The sequence below is a fragment of the Dipodomys merriami genome, unplaced genomic scaffold, assembly GCF_024711535.1.
Source record: "Dipodomys merriami isolate MVZ:Mamm:240054 unplaced genomic scaffold, mDipMer1.0.p SCAF_2, whole genome shotgun sequence".
Lineage (NCBI taxonomy): Eukaryota > Metazoa > Chordata > Mammalia > Rodentia > Heteromyidae > Dipodomys > Dipodomys merriami.
The window spans coordinates 62,145,272-62,161,486 of NW_027203381.1; the positions used below are offsets into that span (position 1 = coordinate 62,145,272).

The window sequence follows — 16,215 nt, forward strand, 5'->3', positions numbered from 1 at the left end:
CCAGGGTTGGTCATCAACTTCTTGGTACTGTAGCTGCGGATTTGCCTAATACTATAGCTGTGGATTTTGGAGTGTCTTTTCCTCAGAAAATATATCAGTAAGGCCATCAGAAAGCTGCTGTGGACCAAACAGTAAGTGAAGCCCTTGGTGTTCTCCTGAAAGCCAAAGCAAGTGCTTGAGTCTTTTTGTGGTTGAAGGAGATTGTATTTTTTCCAAGTAATTGAGACTTAGAGGAACTGGTGGGCTGGCATTCTTTAGTTATGTGGGAACTTGGAAGTGGAATCTGGAGAGGATCCCTTTTTCAGGAACAGGAGGGGCCATGTGTTGGATTCCTCAGCTGTTAAGTCAACTTTTCCCCTTGTCTGCTTACTAGGGTCATTACTAACTTATTTCCTTACTTTGGAGATAATCTAAGTGGATTTCCTGATAATAGTAAAATGAAGAAAGACAGGGTCAGTTGTCAGTAGTAGTCAATGATATGAGGGCATCACAGTGTGTAGACAGTTGATTACATACCTAAGGGTTAGCCTGTGGTTAGGTTCTATATTGAACAAGCTGATGGATGGTACATATGGGAAGAGTCATAGTGGTTTTGCTTTGAACTCCTTTGCTGTGAAGGCTGTGACTCGGTTTGCTAGTAACTAGGATGACTCCCTTGGGTTTGTGGTACCCTGCCTCTACTACCCTCAAATTCTCTAGAAACCTTGGAGTTTACTCTGATTTGTTGGCATATTCTGCAGTTCCCGACACATTGCTCATTCTCAGTGTGCTACCCTATCTGTCTGTCTGTCTGTCTGTCTGTCTGTCTGTCTGTCTGTCTGTCTGTCTGCCTGCCTGCCTGCCTGCCTGCCTGCCTGCCTATCTATTTTTGTTGTAGTTGTTGCCTCTAGAAGTTCTATGTTTAATCACTTCCTCCAAAATGTCTGGTGTGACCCGGCACCCAAGTCATCACCTCTCGCCTCAGATTTCCACATATGTTTGCTCTGTCAAGTTTCAACCACTTTTATTATTGCCTCTGCTCTAATTCTTATACTTACTAGACAGGTAGGAGATGCAAGGTACTCTTTTATATTATCGATTATTCCTATAACCCTGTAATATTATGGAATCTTACAGAGGGACATGACTATAGCTTTGTGGTTAGTAGATTTCTGAACTGAAGCTGTTAGGTATCCCCTAGTCCGTAGTTTCAGCCTCCCTCTTTCAGTTGCCTTTACTTTCCTTTACCCATTTTTTTTTTTTTTTTGAGCTTTGTAGTCCAGGAGTTGTTTAACCACTGCTGCCTTCAGGTTGCCAATTACATTTCTCGCCTTAGCATTATATCTGTAATTTCTGGAGTTTACGTTCGTGTTTTTCAATTCTTATTGTGAAAGCAGAAAAGTACTTACATGTCTTCTACATCAACTTATATTTATGTGATACACATATTATAATTTTCTAAGATATTTTGCTAGTAGCCTTTGTCTAAAGGATTTTTGACACACTTAAAAATGGAGTGTGATTTTTTTTCCCCAGTTAGTAGCTATTCATATTTTAGGTACTTTCATTTCTATTGTTCTACTTTCCACTGATTTTGTAAAGATTCTTATTTCCTCAGCTGTCTTTGAATGCCAGTACATTTTCAAATGTTCTCTGTGTCCAGTACTATGTATGTTGATTCCATAAATATATGTGTAGATGAATATTTATGCATATGCACACACCTAATATATAATATGCATATAACACATGCATATATGTTTCATATGTATGTTATATATACATTTAAATTTTACCCTATCAACCTTTATTATATAGTGATGAGGAAAACATGATAATTCATTGTTTTTCAAGTCTGTAAAGTACTATTCTGTAGTATTGCTTATGGTGTAATCTGGGATCTTTTGCTGTTTCGAAGAGTAACAAAAATATTAAAGCAAAGCAAACCTCTTTACTTTGATAGCACAGCAAAGTATATTTCTTTCTCTGTTGTTGGCAGAGAGCAAAGTATGTGAGTTTTCTTACTTTATGAAGATATTATTTTCTTCCTTGAAATCACACACATATTTCTCTCTCTCTTCCAATACTTGGTCTGATTGGAACTTTAAGTGGAATCTTATACTGAATGTTTTTGAATTTGTAGTCTAGAATTTGACCAGTCTCTCAAATTCCATTTAAAAATATTTTTTTAAATTTAATTTTATTTTATTTGTGAACATACTATACAGAGGGGTTATAATTGCATGGGCAGGATAATGCGTACATTTCTTACCAAGCATTGCAGCCTCCTCCTTTGTTTACCCTTCACATCCCTTCCCAGCCTCCCCTCTCCCCCCCAATCCCAATCCTTCTCCTTCCCCCCTTCCCCCCCCCCCCCCGCACCAACGTTGTAAAGCTCGTTTTGGACATGACAACTTGTACTTCTCATTGTTGCAACAGGTCCACCTGTATCCTTAAACAACTGGTTTTTCCCCATCTCCTCCACAAGTTATACTGACATCAAATATAGTGAAAGAAGGGGTTATACTGTGGGGGAGGGACATACAAAGCAACAAAGAGATAATCTTATAAATGCATTAGAAACACATGCATGAAAGAAAAAAAAACATTAAAATACACATCTAAGGGTTCATTTTCCTGACATCACATTATCTGACCTTTTCCGCTTGACTCATACATATACTAGATATTACAAATAAGGGAAACCATGGGACCTATGTTTCTTTGGGCCTGGCTTACTTCACTTAATATAATTTTTTCCAAGTTTTTCCAGAAAGAATGACATTGCCCCATTTGTTAGGAAATAAAAACATTTTTAATATTAGATTTTTTTTAAAAAGTGAATGTCTCAATACTAATTTAAATGAACTTTTCACTATAATCCCTTTAAGTGATACATTCTTTTATAATTTGTCTATCATTTCTATTGCATTGTCTTTTAATTTTCAGAAGATAATTTTTATTGCAGCTTTCCATTATTGCCATTCTTACTGATTAAGACCAGAAGTAAAAGAGCTTTTCAACAATCCTGTTGCTAGGCTTGGCTCTATCTACCTGTATACTCAGTTATTCAGGAGGTACGAATTGAGCCCAGGGGAAAAAGTTAGCAAGTCTTTACCTCAACAAATAATCTGGACATGGTGGCACTCATTTGTGGATATGCAGGAGGGACACATAGGAAGATCACAATCCAAGACTGGCCATGGCACAAACATAATAGCTAAAGTAAATAGGGCTGGCTTTTCTTATGCATTGATCGAGTGAAATAGTATTGTAAGTGCAAGACTCTACATTCAAACCTTAGTAAGAGGAAAAATAAGAGGGAAAAATAACAAAAAAAGTCATGTATCAAGTGTAGGGATATACCTTAGTTGTATGGCACTTGGCTTGTATGCCTGAATGCATGGTTCAGTTCACCCTCCAGAAAATAATGTAAAAATCCTATGTATTAAAAATAGGATCTGGCCTCCATATATAGAGTTTTATTGATTTGAAAGAATTGTATATATTGGAGGTTGAGCCAGAAGGCTCATGTCCTCTTTTACGCCATTTTACAAAGTATTTTATGATACTTTTTTCAGATTAATTTCAACAAGCTGACCCTTTTCACAAAGTATTGCTAAGTATATTACCTTGTGTACTACTGTGTAATATAAATAAGTTCTCTTTTTCCAGCTTTGTTTGCATTGCTTCACATAAGTTATGAAGATAGATCAAGAGAGGTGCGATGAATGTTCTTAATTGGGAGTCCTACGGCTAGACTTTATTTTTCTAAATCCTATTTTACTTCACTGTTCTTAAGGTTACTATTCTGTTCCACAAAGGGTAAATAGTTATAGCTCATTTCTAATTTGGGCTTGGCATAGTAACTTTAACAGAATGCTATAAGGACACAAACAGCTCTGTTCTCTTTGATGGAGTTGACAGCTGAGCTTATTTCTTTTCTGCTTTTGTGTAAGGGTATTTTTCATGCATTAATCAGGTTGTCTTTGAATTGTAGAACTAGAAAGCAGTCCTTCCCTTTGCCAGATGCGAAAAGGCAGTTGGAGAGAGACATTAACAATGTTATCCAAGAGTTGAACACACTTGTTGAAGTTGACACCACTGTCAGGAGGAAGGGGTCATGTTTGTCACCTGGGCTAGAAGAATTGATGAGTCTTATATTATTGATATCAGCTGGAGAAATACCTGTTGGTGATGTGATGTCATATGTTCTTGTTAGACTGAACATATTTTTATCTCCACAGAGAAGTAATATGTGAGGGAGATATATGACCACCCATAGTAACATGTTTAGAAAATTAGTTTAGAGTGGGCATGATTTTTACTCACCATTTTTTGTTTGAACATGTAGGCCAATTTGATGCTGTTTCTTTTCTGTATTGAAAACAACAACAACAACAAAAACTGCTTGCGGGGTGGGGTGGGGGCTGTACTGGGTTTTAACTCAAGACCTTGAACTCAAGTAAAAAAGATGTCTTTTTTACTCAAGGTTGTTGCTCTACCACTTGAGCCATGCCTTCAGCACTGGCTTTTGTTCTGGTTAATACTAACCTCATAGATTGGTCTGCCTTCAAGCCATAGTCTTGCAGATTTCAGCCTCCTCAGTAGTTAGTATTACAGGTGGGAGCAGCCAGCTCCTGGCTACTTTTGGTTTTCACATGATAAAAATCTTTTACTTTCAAACTTAGAGTAATCAGTGGTAGAAGACATTGATAGATAAATATTTTAGGGTCTTCTATGCTTTCCCATCTCTAGTGTTATGTTGTCTTTTGTTCTATATTTAAGATGACTGTGATTTTGGAGATATGAATTGGAAACATCATCTTTATTGGAGCCCTGGCAGTCTTGTTCAATTGCCAGCGATCATAGATGAGTAATTGTGATATCTTGGATGTTTGCTGTAATAATGCATAGGGTACCATGAATGTGGTCACAAATCACTTAAATATGAGCTTTAATGAGAGTCAGGTTTAACTGGAGTGTCCCTTTTTGGAACAGGGCAATCATCACAATCCTGATCTATAGCTTCATAGTGCAGGGCATGAGTTTTTATTTTTAAGTCCTCTTGGGGGAAACAACAAGCTGTTCATTCATGAAAGGAGAGGACATTAATTGATCTTTACATCTTGGCATCTCACAGAGAAAATAACTTGTAATTCTTGGGCTGACATCGGATCATAACGAATAAACACAAGCCCTATTGACACCAAAATCCCCAGATCATCAAGGCTCAGTTTACCTCTTTTCCCAGGGCACAATGCTTTTATACTCTAGTTTTCTTAATTTATTAAGTCAGCTAATGATATTATCATCACGCCTGTTTTGAGGATCCAATATAATGATGTTTGAAAATGTTTTACAACATAAAATACCTGGTAACTCCAAGGATTACTATTTTGTATCAATTCAACAGTCACTTACATAAAGTAGAGTTTATGACAGACACTCTCTTTGGGGCTGAATTAGCAAAACAGGAGCTAAACTTTTCATTCTTAGCATACATTTGCTTGTTGTAATAAGCCTGATTTTCTGTTATTAATAACAGGTAATATTGAGAAAATTATAAATTATAGCATTTAAGAATTATATTTTATACCCTTATAATTATAATAGTTATATAGTTAGATATAATAATGGCTATATGTAATAGATACTAGTTATAGTTATACTTGTTTTAAATTATAAATAAATAATATAATACATAAATAATCAGTAATATAAGTATGAATAGTAATGTTTTCCACAAATATGGATCAATATTTTGCGTCTAATAACAGGTATAGAAACCACAGTGCTTCAGTATTATTAACTATGAAATTTTTTATCTTAAAAATCACCCAGGTGGGTGCTGGTGGCTCAAGTCTGTAATCCTTTCTACTCAGGAGGCTGATATCTGAGGATTATGATTTAAAGCCAGCTTGAGTAGAAAGTCTGTGAGATGCCTACCTTCAATAACCAGCAAGAAGCCAGCATCTTGAGCCTGTGGCCAAAGTGGAAGAATGCCAGTATTTTCCAATGCTAAGGGATAGGGCCCATGTACTCTCTCTCCCTCTCTCTCTTTATTTCTCTCTCTCTCTCTCTCTCTCTCACACACACACATACAAACACATACACACACACACACATACACACACACACACACACACACACACACACACACACACACACACACACACACACACACACTTAACCTAAAATGATCTTCCTAAATGAGGATTTGTAATTCACTAGTATGTTTCTGGGAGCTGCAAAGCTTTACATAAGAATGTTGTCCATAACAATGGGAATCATTCATTGTCCTAGTTTAGGAGACTTGGAAATTAGCTGAATATCATTCAGTATTGACAACAGTAAGTGGTGGAGCTCAGCATTGATTATGTGGACTTTTTCCCTTGATCTCAGTATAATTCCATGTCATTTGGGATAAATCATTTGGAAGCTACAGTGATAGAGGTAGTTTATCATGGCACAGTAGATAATATACTTTAGAACAAGGAGAAGTTTATGCAATTTTTGATAAAAAGATCATATATTTTATAGCCTGTCATCTTAATTAGCTGTTGAGATTTTATATATATACTTTTGTGTTTATGCTGTTCCTGGGGCTTGAATTTAGGGTTTGGGCACTGTTCCTTAGCTTTTTAGCTCAAGGCTAGTACTCTACCACTTGAGCCACAACTCTGCTTTTGGCTTTTTTGGCGGCTAATTGGAGATAAGAGTCTCACAGACTTTATTGACTGGACTGGCATTGAACTGAGATCCTCAGACCCCCCCCCCCCCCGACAGTGAATAAACCAAATGTCTTTTAACATACAGATGTTGTAAGCATAAACTGGCTTGTCTTGAAAATGGAGTAATACTTTTTCAGCAATTAAAGATAAACTATTCGTCCATGTAATGACCTGGAATGAGCTTGCTAATATTACGATTAGGAAAGAAATAGTCAATCTTCAAAAGTTACTATATGAAATGGCTCCATTTATAAAACATTCTTGAGATGACAAAAACTTAGAGATGGAGAACAGATGATCACTGGATGGTTGCTAGGAGACAGAGATAGGGGGAGTGGGACATCAAATGGATGCTTCTACTAAGAGAAAGCAAGGAGTCTTGCTGTGGTGGAGCTGAAGCAGTTTGTGTCTTGCCTGAGGTAGGGGTTCCATGGATCCCTACATGGGATGACCTGTACAGTTCTCTGTGTGTATCTGTGTATGTGTGTGTGCGCAAGTACACACACGGATGCAGATTAAAAATACTGAAAACCGAATGAATTTGAACTAATGGCAATACTTATCATCAGAAGAAGTTGGGTAAAATGTTCATGGGATTCTGTGCTAAGGAAAAGTTGACTATTGATAAAGAAATATATATAGGTATCTTAAGGTACCAATTTACATGCAATCCAAATTCTTGGCAACATATATGTTAAAAATCATTGCTATAAAACCAGTATTTTTCAAAGCTGGTCTTCAGAAAAAAACAAAAACAAAAACTTGGTTAACACTTTTTTTTTCCTTCTGGTATCAGAACTTGCTTGCATTGATGGCCTTAAACTTGCTCAGTAAGTTCTTTTTTTTTTTTTACCACTGCTGGTGTTCTACCACTTGAGTCAAGCCTCCAGCTTAGCTTTTTGCTGATTAGTTAAACTTTTCTGTCTGGACTGTCTTTGAATATCAACCTTCCAGATCTCAGCCTCCGGAGTCACTAGAATTACAGAAAAGAGCTACCCTAGTGCTTAGTGAGGCATCTAAAAATAAAACAATGAGAAGATTCAAGGACCGGTGAAGGAAAACAAAATTATAGTATGGTATTTTTATCACTCTCTTAAAATGATTTTAGTCAGAGACTTAGATGTTGAGGACAGTTCTTGGGACAGAGGAAGTCAGGTCCCTGGGATTGGGGCTCCTCACACTTTGTCCTTCAGCTTTTCCCCTTATTTCCCATCCTTCATGCTGTTTTCTCTATATCCATCGTCAAGCAGGAAAGATGGTCTGTAGTTAAGGCAGGTATACACATACACATGTCTAAGTCTATATAAGTCGGTGTTGTATCAATTCAGTGCTATAGAAGAATGTGAAGGACATGCTGTAGGAGGAATTGGGAACAACTTCACAGAAGAGGGAAAGACTACGTCTCATCAAAAGTCTTGGAGAATGAATTAGTTGTTTACCAGAGAGAAAAGGGCAATAGACAGTAGAACATGCCAAGCAATGAAACAGCATGTGAAAAACTGAGCTGGACCCCTTGAAGTTATTGCTGATATCCTGAAGTAGTGCAGCACTTTGTAGTGTGAGTAGGATTTCTTCACTATTGCAAGATCCATCTGATCCAGTCTGATCTGCCACTGCCCTTGAGAATCAGCTCTGGGAAGTTGGGTAGCTGCAGAGTAGAAGAGCAGAAATAAGAATCTGCCCATCATACAGCATGCAATAAGCACTTTCCTGTCAATGCTGGCTATAGATATTATTCCATCTCTCCTCTCATGTCTCTGATGCTGGAGAAGGAATATTTATGTAAATACAGATGCTAAGATGAAAAAAAGAAGAGGAAAGCAGCAATTCTTCTTAATTTACCCCAAACTATAAGGCAGCTTTTGACCTTGTTAAAGGTACACACTAAAGAATGTGAAATGTGTGCCACCTTAAACCATTTTTTTAATTGCGTTGTTTTGCTTTCTTAGTAATCCAACACTTTGGCATCTTGAGAAAACAAGAAGCCACAAAATAAGGATTTTATTATGAAATATTCATTACAACTTACAATGTGTATGTATGCATTCATGTGAATAAATTTCAGAACACTTTCTCACATATCTAGTTTAGTTATTACCACAGGATTCTGTAACATTTTTGTGTGTGTGGCTGGTCTGGAGTTTTGCATTCCATGTTTCTTGCTTGCTAGGCGGGTGCTCTACCATAGAGCAATGTCTCTAGCCCTGCTTTTTCGTAGTTATTTTGGAGCTATATTGGCTTTACTAGATAAAGTCTAGTGACTTTTTTCTGTCCTGTGATGGCCTCCAACTAAGATGCTCTAAAACTCAGCCTCTTGAGTAGCTAGGATTGCAGGTATAAGCCACTAGCTGCCAGCTAGGATTCTGTAACTTTTATTAGAGTTCTTGCATTATAATATTTCCTAATAAAAAATAAAAAATATGAGATTCAAAGTGTCCACAGCGAGGTTTAATAAATTCAGAAGCTTCATTTGACCAAATATTGTAGATTACTCACTGGATAATAATCACTGTTTTCATGGAACTGGGGATCAAAGCCAAGGCTATGCACATTCAACATAGTTCTCTGCCACTGGCTTTTCTTATTGCCAAGACAAACATAATTCTGATGTAGCAATGACTTAATGTGAAAAAAATGATAGTGGATTTACTAGTCTTGATTTATATCTGCAGTCCATTTTTTGTTGTTTACCTATAATTTCAGCTATGCTAGAGCTTGAAAGGAGCTGATGTGCAGAATTATTTGCTTCTCCAGCTTCTAAAGTCTGGAAAGCTAGCACAAGGCAAAGCTGGAATTTAAACACTCCTTTCTAATGCCAAACTTTTTCTCAGCATTACCTTGCCTTTCCTCTGAAAGTTATTGTTATCTCTTTTAGTCACACACTCAAAAACTGTTAATTTTTCCCAAGGTTACTATCCAGAGCTGTTTGAAAATGGACATCAACCAAATAATGTAATGTGTGAAAATTATTTGAAATATATACATATACATTGATGCATATGACATATGAAAGCACAAAATGTCCATTGTAATCTCAAAAAGTCCTTACCCAGGAGACATTATTTGAAACTTGGGAATAACCACTTATAATCTCTGATAAGTAAGTCAATTCTACCCTCTTGCTTAAATTTCTTAGCTATTGCTTATAGTTTTATTGACATTGACATTTAAATTTGCCATTTCGTCAATGACCTATTTTATATATGTGTGTATTATATACATGTATATGTATGCAATGATTTGACTTATTAGTGCTTCCTTTTTAAAATTGTTTTCTGGAAAAGGAATTTACAAGTTATACAGAGTGTAGTTAGAAATGTTACCTTTGGAAGTGTGACCTATGCACCCCCAATATTGTGCCTGGTACACAGACTTTTTCATATCTTAACCTCTGCTTTAATATCAATTCTTTTCCTATGACTAATTGATGTCCATCTCATACCATTTTAATTAAAGAAGTCTATGTAATTGATAAGAAAAAGAAAAGCATTACTAGTCCTGAAGCATCTGACATAGGAAGATGACCAGTTAACTAGTAATGTACAGCTTATATTCATGTAGTAACTGTTGGAGGACTCAAAATTAGGAGTCTCCTCAGAGCCAAGATTCCTTAGGGAATGGAAGGCTTCATAATGGAAAGCCTTAGGATAGGCAGCTGTAAGACATGTGGACTATGGCATTGTAGAGTTCTGTGTGTAAGTTTTGATTTGACTCTTGATTTTCACTTAGCACTTGGGATCCCTAGGTTAAATAAGTAGTAAAGCTCTCTCAATTTAAAACAAGATGTATGTATTTCAAAGATGGGTTTGCACATTAAATAAAGTTCTAAATGACAGCAGCTGATACAAAATGATGAACAAATCCATGGAAGCTACCATTATTTTAGTTGTTGATTTATGAACATTAAATATATGAACATTACCTCTGGGAGTCATCTCTATAATTTTTAATCAATAGTCCAAACATAGTTTACAAACATAGTTTACACTGGCAATTAAAATAGTCATTCTTTTATCTTTTTTGGCACTATGGCAATGTGTTTGTTGTGTGACATTTTAGAATTGATTTATCTGATGTTTCTCTTTGCTAGAATTATATGGCATGTTGATAAGTCCTTTGTAAATTTTCATGACAGATTTTTCAGAAAGATCTGTTCTTGAACTATATCATTGTGGAAGTAAAAAAGATTTGTTTGAATATCTTTTGGAGGTAAACATTTTTATTATTGAACCTTATTTACAATTAATAACATGCATAAGCATGATACACTATAGTAGTTTTTAATGGAAAATTTTTTAGTTCTCTATTATAGTTTGTAAATGTCATGTATTCAAAATATGGTATAAAGGGAAATTTTAGGTTTGTTTATTTATCAACTGCATAATAGCAAAGGTATTAGTTTAGTTAGGGGTTTTTATAATGAGTTCTATTCCTCTTTTGAAGTCATATTTGTGATTCAGCCTGTCTCCTGAACTTTGGGCCACATGCATCTCCTTTTCAAAACAAGGTCCAACCCTCAAAGAGATTCTTAACTCAGTCATTTAAGAAGATACTATCTTCTGTCTAAAGCCAGTTAAATTAATGCCTCTTAAACTAAAAAAAAAACATGTTTCCATGTACTTTCCACCAAATTTAGTAGACAGAATAAAAAGAGATAATTGAGTATTTACTGGTGGTAATGGATGTTTTAATAATTACATTACAAAGTTCATATATATATTTTCTAGTATTTTAGTGTGTAGATGTACAATTTTATGGTCTTTACACACATTCTTCTTGCTTTTTCACATAGCAAATATTCACACTTCTTTTCTGCACTGTGCTTGTGCAAAGAAAGACAGTGAGCTGGATAGGGTATGGGTTTTCTATTCCCAGGAGAGGGCCGTTAGTGGGTACTTGTCCCCATTATACAGCTGGGGCTTGATTGTGAGTTTGCTGGAACCTAGAGCTGAGTGTTAATAGTCATCAAGAGACGGTGCATACAAAACTCTCCTAGATCAAAATAAGAGTTTTTAGGCTATGGTATGTTCTCTGATGTTTAGCATATAATGATTACCTGTACATTTTAATTTATCCCTCTATATGTGGATTTAAAATGTCAGATTTGTTCTGCCTCCATTATTGCAGTTTTGAACGATGATTCATCAGTGCTGTGGCCTATTTTAGTGAACCACAATAGCTTGAGTAGAAAGAAAAAAAGATCCAACATACTCAGGAATGGAAAGCAGCCATCTTTTTATAGCTAAAATTGCAAACATCTGGCAATTACTCTGTTCTTTACCTCCCTTCAAAAAGGAATTGTCCCTTTAACTGGAGCCTGCTGCTATGTTTAATCAAGACAGCTATCTGAGCATTAAAGTATAATGGGTTTTGATTCAAGGAGGCCATTGCCTGAACCACTTGGACAGAGACACTTTGGAATATATACCATTTAACGTTCTCTATATGCTACTGTTTTATATAATGATAATAATAGTAATAAGGAAATCAGTAACTCTAGAAAATCCTCTTTTGCTTCTCAGTCCAGCTCACTTGTGTTGACCCAGAAGGCAACTTTTTGTATATGTGTGTGTGTGTGTATGTATGTATGTATATATGTACGTATGTATGTATATATGTATGTGCCAGTACTAGGATTTGAACTCATGACCTCCTTCCCTCACTTGTTTTTTTTTCCTCTCAAGGTGTACTATGCTACCAGTTGAGACATGACTCCTCTTTTGGGTTTTTGCTAGTTAATTGGAGGTAAGAAGCTCTAGGATTGTTCTTCCAAGGCTTGCTTTGAAGCTCCTTCTTCAGATCTCAGCCTCCTGAGTAGCTAGGATTATAGGCGTGAGCCACCAGCACCCAGTAGCTGTTATATTTAGAAAACTGAAGTATTCAGGTCAAATGTATCTCTCCATCCCCTTAAGTCTTTTGTGTTCCTGAATGCAGAAATTCGTCTTCATCAAGGCAATCAATAATTGCTAATTTGATTTTCTTATAAATTGACTAGTAAGATTTGAAGGAAAAAGTTCATTTCTTTAAAAACCTGACATTGAGCTTATAATAAAAAACAAAACCAGTCCTCCATGGGATGGCCCCTAGTACCCCACCCTTATATCTTATTCTGATCATTGTTTATGAAACTAGTTCTTCCCTCATGGGCAAAAGTCATCTCTGTGGGCAGAGGAAGTGAGAATGGCCAGTGGTTTAGAATAAGGGCCGAGAAGCAGAACTTCTGCATTTTTCTCTTGGGGTTAATATCAGTTTTCACTGTGGCCTTGAACAATGCATTTGGCTTTCTATTCCCCATTTATCTTTCTCTTCCTCTGGGTTTCTCAGGGTAGAGATGGACCTTTCTTTCACAGGTTGGGCCAGCCTTGTTACTGCTTGGTCTCTTCTGTTGTAGGGTATCTTGGTAAATAATGAACAGTCTTGAGGAGAGTAAAACATGTAGTAGGGCAAAACAATCAAGATTTAGTAGCATGGTGATTCTCAAAAACAACTTCAGGAACTAAAAAGAGACTATTGTCTAGTAATTGCATGTTATGGTACTTAGAAACCCTAAACATTCAATAGGGAACTTGAATAGTTTATATACCTGCCTTTTGCTCTTATGCCTTTAGTAGAAGTGAGTTTAATACCTAAAGCCACTGCTTTTTTCTTGTTAAAATAATTTTGTTAGGCTTTTTTCCACTCTTTCCCCAAACCCGAGCAAATATTGTAAACATCTTATTAAATTAAATAGTTTGAGGTGAGGTGAGATTTTAAGTAGAGACTTTTCAGAGAAGAATGGAAGGAAAATAGGAAGTGAGGAAAAAGAGGCAGAAAAGTGGGAAGAAAGGAGAAGAAACAACCTAAGGTGATGCTTTAATTCAATATAGCCTATTCCATGTAGAGGTGGTTAGAGTGATAATTTCAGCGTCTTAAGATCTCTTTTTTCTCTGTCTTCATCTACTCAGATAGCTCTATTCTTTCTCCATCATGTGTACCTTTAGAACTTGAGTTATTCTATTACAGTGTTTCTATTACAGTTATTCTATTACAAATTATAACATGTTTTAACTCCTAGAGCTTTTCCTCTGATGACCCTGGCTTAGTGGAAAGGGGTGCATAATGCACCTTACAATATTTTTCTTTTATTCTAGGGCTTACAATCTATAAACTTCACAGGATACAGTCTCTGGTATCTTGCAGGGGACTTTAGTGTTCACTTAAGGCTTCAAATCTCGTGACTCTAACAAGAATCTCCAAGAGAACATCATACTTATCAAAAAGCAAGGTTGTTTGTTCAGTGACTGTTTGCCTAATGTGTCCAAGGCCTTGGGTTCAGTCTCCGTCACCACAAGACAACTAGTAACAAAACCAAATTTAACAATTATCCAGTTTTTGGCCTCACCCTCATATTCTAATATAATTAATTTGCAATAGGCCCAGATTTTTAAAAAAAACTCTTATTCTATAAAACTACACAAAGGTAGGCAGATCTTCTACCAGATTCATGTGTTCCCACTGCCTGAGAACATGTTTCTCATTCTATTTTGTTTTGTTTTGTTTTTGTTTTGCCAGTACTGGGGCTTGTTGCTTTTCCTGAGCTTCTTTTGCTTGAGGCTAGCATTCTACCACTTGAGCCACAATGCCACTTCCAGCCTTTTCTATTTATGTGATACTAAGGAATCGAACCCAGGGCCTCATGCATTCTAAGCAAGCACTTTACCACTAAAGCTACATTCCCAGCCCCCTGTCATTCTATTCTTGATCATATTCCAGTGCAGAGATAGCCATTTCTGTCTCTAGACACTTATGGATTTATGAGTATTTGTCTTTAAGTTGAATATTGCTTTTTTTAGGCATACCTTTTAGACTTGTAAGTTTATAATTTCTAGTCATATGTTTAGTTAGTACTTAAGATTTTAAGTACTTGTCTTCCCAAACAAAAACAAAACATAAAGAAAAAAATGTTAACCATCTTATCACATCAGTAATTGTCTTCCAGTCCTCATCAGTTGGGACCTTTCTGTTCTCTACCTTTGACTTATAAATATCTGTTAAAGGAACAATGAAAGGAAAACAGATAAGTAAGACAGGCTTTTATAGTAGTGAGACACATTAGCTTTCGTTTGTCAGGCAGCTTGTTGGACTAACAGCAGCAACTCTACCCTTTAGCTATCCATGATGTCTGACAGTTGGTGAGGGCACAGAAAGAGAATTCGATGATTATTCACTGATTAAATAATAACTAAGAGGCTTAATTTTAAGGAGGCTCAGTTCAAATTAAATTTATAAAAGATGAATTGCATACATAAATGAACAAGTAAATAAAATTAGTAATAAAGCTAAAATTCATACTCTTCAGTCTCATAAGACTTCGGAAGCTATTGTGGGATAAAGTCTCTTTTTCCAAGAGAATAAACCTTGAGATGTCCAGGCATGCTTTTAATAAGTGATATGTTTGTTTTATATTGTAATAACAACAGCATCAACAATAAAACCACAGTATTGTTTCTCAAACTCTCTGGAAGGATATTAGAATTAATAGTGGTGGTCTCCCAGGTACAAATGTGTAGACATATTTAAGCTTAAATTTGTTTTAGTGAAACCAATAGAGATGACAGCATATTTTATTTATATCTTCAACCATATTACATTTAAAGCATTTTCCCATACTTCCTTAAAACTGGCTACTACCCAAATCTATCTATTGTTCTAGTTCTGCCCTTGTAGATGACAAAGAACATGTCTAAGTCCTTTCTTTATATTTCCTTTTAAATTATTATCATGCCACCATTCTGACTCATCCTTTTTCCCCCTAAGCTGGACAGTTCCATTGCAAGGTCTCTAAAGCTTTAACTGTTTAATCCAGTCTGCTGTGGAAACTATGGGTTAGGCCCCAGAACTGAACAGATGTTCCTGAAGGCAGGGAGAGGTTGGCAGACTCTCAGAGAATTCATGTTCCTAAACAAACGAGAAAGTGACAAGTGGCATTTCTTCATTGTTCACACAGCTCTTGGACTCATGATTCTCTTTTGTGTTGTACAATGATACTTGGTTTTTCTTTATATGTATGTGTGTTCTTGAAAATATAGTTTCTGTCACTATACATAGAAAACAATGCAAGGTCTCTGAGGGCAAAAAATGGAAGTTCAAGGTTTCCGTAATTAGATTAGGTAGCTCAGATAGGTACGGTTTATAGGTAAATAAACACGTGGAGTTTTTTTTTTTGTTAGTTTTTTTTTGTGCTAGTCCTGAAGAATCAATGGCCTGGTATTGTCATTCCACTTTTTTCTTGGCCCAAGGCTAGTTAGTGCTCTACTATTTGAGCCACAGTTCCATTTCTGGTGGCAGCTTTTTGGTGGCGAGAAGGATCTCACAGATGTTCCTGAGCTGGCTTTGAACCCCGATCCTCGATTTCCGCCTTCTCTGATGCTAGGATTATAGGCACGACCACTGGCATCTGGCCAATTTAGTGTTCTTAATACTGGGAAGAATCTGAAATTTGGGAGGCAACAAATTGGAGCAG

At 36.2% G+C, this 16,215-nt stretch overlaps 1 protein-coding gene across 6 annotated transcripts in view; it reads left to right on the forward strand.

Annotated features, from left to right (window-relative positions):
- The window catches only part of Lpp (LIM domain containing preferred translocation partner in lipoma), a 694,821-nt gene that overhangs the window by 240,749 nt on the left and 437,857 nt on the right, over nt 1–16,215 (forward strand). The window lies entirely within an intron of this gene.